Source organism: Meles meles, chromosome 9, assembly GCF_922984935.1.
Source record: "Meles meles chromosome 9, mMelMel3.1 paternal haplotype, whole genome shotgun sequence".
Classification (NCBI taxonomy): domain Eukaryota; kingdom Metazoa; phylum Chordata; class Mammalia; order Carnivora; family Mustelidae; genus Meles; species Meles meles.
The window spans coordinates 108,279,708-108,285,707 of NC_060074.1; positions in this window are offsets into that span (position 1 = coordinate 108,279,708).

The window sequence follows — 6,000 nt, forward strand, 5'->3', positions numbered from 1 at the left end:
TCATTGCTTTGTTAGTTAATTACGGTTTGCTTAGTGATTTCTAAATACATGCATTAATTAATTCTCTGTGAGCAGAAACATTGTCTCTATTATTAAAGATTGCTGAGGCATTTTCTACTGTATGATAGTGTCTACTTCAAAAAACATCTGTATAAAAAATAAAAATAGTTAACTCTGTATTTACTGACCCATATGTGACCTAGTGTGAGTAGGGTTTTGCCCACCAAGTTCTGTGTCTACTAGCTGTTGTCCTTGAAAATCAGCATTGCTTTTAGTCGAAGGGATTCGCACACTTTTATTATAAAAGGAAAGACAGTAACTGTTTTTGTTTTGTTGGCTAGATCACTTTTGTCACAACTAATTGTTTCTGCTGTTGTTGTATGGAAGCAGCCACAGACAATATGTAAATCGATTGGTGCATTTGTGCTCTAGTGAAATTTTCTTTGTGGACATTGAATATAAAGTTCATATAATTTTTATGAATCATGAAATATTATTCTTTTCATTTTTTCAACCCTTTTAAAAATTCTCAGTCAAAAAGCACTAAATTCAATGATGATGTTTAGAAGGATGATAACAGTGATAAGATCTTTTGTAGGATTTAAGGATGATTAATGAGGATGATGTCCTCATTAATCATCTAAATCCCCTTTATGTTTATAAGCCATGTTCTTCCAAGAGTTTAGAACACAAAAAGCATGAACATTCACATGATATTCAATGGTCTTTATTCATGTCCACATTAATATTCATGTCCATAAGACATCTTGTGCTCAAAAGAATAGATGTCTTACCTTCTTTGGTATTCCTGGTTCTTATATGAGAGAGATGGAACACCCATCTCACAATTTATACACATATTTTTTTTTCCAATGTTAACATGTCTGCAGGTGTTTGCATATAATGTATTACATATATTTGAAATTTATATTCTTGCCTTTATAAAGCAGGTGTTTTTATTATACTTGTGGAGTATAGCTATAGATATATAGATGTCTTTCTATATATATTGAGAGAGAGGCTGGCATATGAACACCTAATGATAGATACTTAAGTGTTCCAGTAGTAGTGTGACTAATGGTTATTAATGAGCCATCTCTTCTCCACCTCCCAACATGACTACTGATACAAGGATATGTCTTTCCATTGTATGTATAGTAGGTGAGGATCCCTGAAGAGACCATTCCAACTGGAATCATCCTGCAAAATCATTATACTGGAAACTACAAAGATTGTCCAGCCAGTTTTATCTGGAAGGGGTTTCAAAGCCATCTGAAAAACATTCTTCTTAACTGAGAGAAGAGTTCAGAAATACATATTTCTTACACGACCATGGTTCAGTGACAGAGTGTGATAGGGCAGGTGGGAAATGAAGAGTGGTAGATCAAAATTAATTCAGTATAGATCTATAACTCAATTGTCTTCTGGCTTATCTCCTACACATGTTTTTGAACCCCAAATTCTTGGGACAGAACAACAATTTATCTTACATCTCTATAAAAATAAGGTGCTTACGTGGTTCAGTTAGTTAAGTATCCAACTCTTGATTTTGGCTGAGGTCATGCTGTCAGAGTGGTGGGATCGAGCAGCACATCTGACTCTGTACTCAGCAGGGAGTCTCCTTGAGATACTCTCTCAATCTCTCTCTCAATAAATAAATAAATAAAATCTAAAAAAATGATTAAAGAAAGAACATGACTTTAGAGAACTCCTTCATATCCTATTTGCCAAAATGCAGTAGAAATGACTGTGAATTACATTTTTTATCATAATAACAGAAACTATGGAGAAGCCAAGGTGACCTGAAAAACAAGAAAAATAGGAGCTATATTTGTAGACATCATGTTACGGGAGTATCTTGACAACTTCAGAATTTTTTGTCTCCACTAGAAATGTTATCACTAGCAGGGACTCATAATGGGTTGTTAGAGGAGACTAGAAGAAAATGGCAGCCACCCTTGAGTAGCCTATCAAACTGCCTCATAAAGAAATAGTCTCTTCCTGAGGACTCCCAGAACTATTTAAACAATTTCAGAACTGTATAATGCTCTCAGTTGTAAGACAATTTTATTCAAAGCTAATGTTTGACACTAATAAGTAAGTAAACACGAGTTCTAGACATATGGAATTGTGGATATTTAAGCTAATATATTACAGAAGATAAAACTAAAATCCAGGAAATAATGTGATTTTTCTCAATGTTGCAAAAATAGTTAGATTCAAAACTGGGATTTAAAAAAAAGTGAATTTTTACCCAAACTTCTTCCCATTCTTGATACATTGATTATTAAGACATTTTCTTTTCCTTCATGTATTTTAATTTTAATACTGACACATCTTTCTTCTTACTTCTGTTTTAGTGAGGAATGGGCTCTTTCTCTTCCTCTCTTCCTATGTGTATGTATATATAATATATTCTATGTGTATATATTATATATATCATAAGACATATACCATAATCATGAATATGTATCTATGGACATCTACATAAACATACTTATGTACATATATATCAAAAGAATATAAAGTTCAATAATATCAGTTTATATAAAAAGAGTAAATAAAATGAGATCATGACCTGAGCTGAAGGCAGAGGCTTTAATCCATTGAGTCATGTAGGCACCCCCATGCTTATTTTTAGACTTATTTTTAAGACTTCATATGACCCAACAGAGAATATTATGGCCATATGTTTTATATCATTATTTTAAATAATGATATTGGTGAATTGCAAAATGCCTCATTGAAACCCAAGTGTATTCATTTTGGTGTAAATCATCCTATAGAAGAGGGCAAACTTTAGCTTATCTTGCTAGTAACTTCCATGAACAGATATATATATATATATATATATATATATATATATATATATACACACACACATACATATATCTATATGTATGTATACACACACACACACACACACACACACACACACACACACACTATAGTATGAGGTATTCCTAAGTAATATGTAAGTCCTTAAACAATCTCTTTGGCCTAAAATAGAGACTCCAAAACAATCCTTTAAGCATTATCTTCTTAGAGTCAGTTTAGAAGAATGATGTTTTAAACTATTTCAATGAATTCATTATAAGAATAGACAGTAAGTGTTTAAAGATAAACAGTACCACAATGACATGATACTCTTATAGAGACAATTTGTGAAAATAGAATGATCAGAATAAAAGCACCTTTGAATAATTTTCCATGCAGTGAAACTTATCAAATTATCATTATTTTAAACTTCTACATTGTGAAAATAAATTTTCAAGCAAAAATTAAAGAAATTCTCAGTGTTGCTAAACCAAAGAGGGAGCTTAAATCCGTAGTCTCTGTCTTTCAGTGGGCACAATTGAAGGCAAACTGTGGGATTATATTCTTCTGAGAAAAATAAGAGAAAAATGTAACCTCCTTCAAAAAATAGAAATTATCTTCTCCAAAATTGTGTTAGATCATAAGAGCCAAAATATCCAGGATACAATTGAAAATCATCCATAACTCCAAGAACCAAGAAAATCACAACTTTAATGAAAAAAAAAAATCAATTGACACTAAGATTGAAACAAATCAGATGATGGAATTATCTGACAAGAAACTGAAAACAGTCATTATAAAATTTGTTGTTTCAACAACTATTTACAAATTATCTGTAAACAAAAAAGAAAATATAAAAATCCATAAAGAAATAAAAGTTGTAAAAGATAAGCCAATAAAAATTATAGAACTTAAAGAGGGTGAAAATAAAAACTCGCCAGATGCAGCCAATATTAGACTGGTTATAAAAGAAGATAGACACAATGAGCTTGTGGAAAGAACAATAGAATTCACACAGATCAAGGGAAAATACAATAATATAAAAAAGGATTGCCAATATTTATATTGTTAGGGTATCAGAAGGAGAACAGCATGAGCATAGACTGACAGATTATTTGAAGAAATAATAGCTGAAAATTTCCCAAATTTGGCAATACACAAATTTATAGATCAAAGATGCTGAATGTGTCCTAAACAGAATGAGCTACAAAAAGCCCTGCCAAGACACATCATAATTAAATTCTTGAAGAGGGAGAATGAAGGGAAATATTTGAAAGCATTTGAAAAGAAATAGCACATTATTAATAAAGGAACACCAAGTCAAATGACAGAGTTTTTCTCATTTAAACCAGGAGACCAGAAGGAATTGACACATTTTTCAGATGCTGAAATAAAAGTGTTGTCACCCATGAATTCTGTTATCTACTGGAAACATATTTAAGAAATGAAGGGGAAATTGAAGCACTTTCAGACAAAAGAAAACTTTTAAAAAGCAGAAAAATGTCTCTGGCAGACCTATCCTTAAAAATTGGTTAAAAGAAATGCTTCAAACCAAAAACCAAAAAACAAATTGGGAAAAATAAGGAAAGAAAAAAAGAAACTACAAAAATAGGAGTAAATATAGTACACTATCCTATTCCTTAGAACAGATTGGAAGAAAACATTTGCAAATTATATTCTTGACAGGGGATTAGTATTTACAATATATTAAGAGTTCTCAAAAATCAAGAGTGAAAAATAACACAGTGAGAAAGTGAGCAGAGATAGAAACAGACATTTCACTGAAGAAGAGATACCAGGGCAAATAAGCCTGTGAGATATTTGGTCAGCCATCAAGGAACCGCAGTCTAAAACCACAATCAGTTATCATAGTGATAACTAACATACCTACTACCAAAATGGCAAAACAAACAAACAAACAAAAAAACCAACCAAAAAAACAAAAAAGCAAAACAAAAACAGACAACACTAAATGATGACAAGAATGCTTAAAATCTAGATCATTCACACATTGCTGGTGGGAATGATAAATGGTAAAAGTGCTTTAGAAATCTTGATAGCAGTTTGTCCTAAAACAATACCTGTAATCACCACATGATCCAGAAATTGCACACTAGGGTGTTTATCCCAGAGAAATAAAAACTCAGGTTCATAAAAAAATGCTTGAAAGCTCATGACAGTTTTATCCATAATAGCCCCAAACTGGAAATTACTTGGTGGTCTTTCATTGGTTGAATAATGTGGTACATCGAAGTAATGGAATATCACTTAGCAATAAAGAAGGAGAAAAATGAACATGCATATCAATTTAGATGAATCTCATAGGGAACTAAGTTGTTTCTTTCTTTTTTTTCCAAGGCCAATTCTGAAAGGTTACATATTTTATTAATATGTTCTTATAAATTTTATTAAAAAAAGAATGAATTAGTGGCTCTGAGTGTTAATGAACAGGCAGGTCAGGGACAGGAGGAGAACATGTTTATTAAAAGGGCAATACCAGAGATGCTTGTGGTGAAAGAACTACTCTATATGCTGACTGTGCCAATGGATGAACTACAGGCATAAGAAAAATATAGGAAGCTAAATATACATACAGACACACAACACACAGAATGCTGGTTGAGTAAGGTGAATGGACTTATCAATATCAGTATTCTGGTTGTGATATTGTACATTGCAATATTGGATTTTATATGATTGTACCATTGGGGAAGCTGGTTAAAAGTTATATTAGATCTTTCTGTACCATTTATTATAGCTGCATGGAAATCTATAATTATCTCACTAAAATTTTTAGTTTTAAAATTATTTGTTACAGAAAAGAAAACTGCAGGGCTCGCATTTCTAAGAGATTTAGAACAAATATTGACTCCACATATTGTGGAATGAAGGGGATAAAACTAAGGAAAGAAATGTGTGTGGCCACTATTAATAACAGATTAGAAAGACACTACTGAAATGTTCCTACCTCATCACCCAAATTAATGACAATAATGATTGTTTACAATGCATAGAGTATTGTGCTGTTATTTTTCTTTACAAAGACAAATCTGAGTATGCTCTACTATGACTTTCATTTTACAAATAAGGAAAATGAAACCAAAATAGATTAAGAAGCTGTCCATGATCAAAAGACTGTAAAACTTCTGTGTTAAAACAGATGAATCAAAACATAATAAGTCC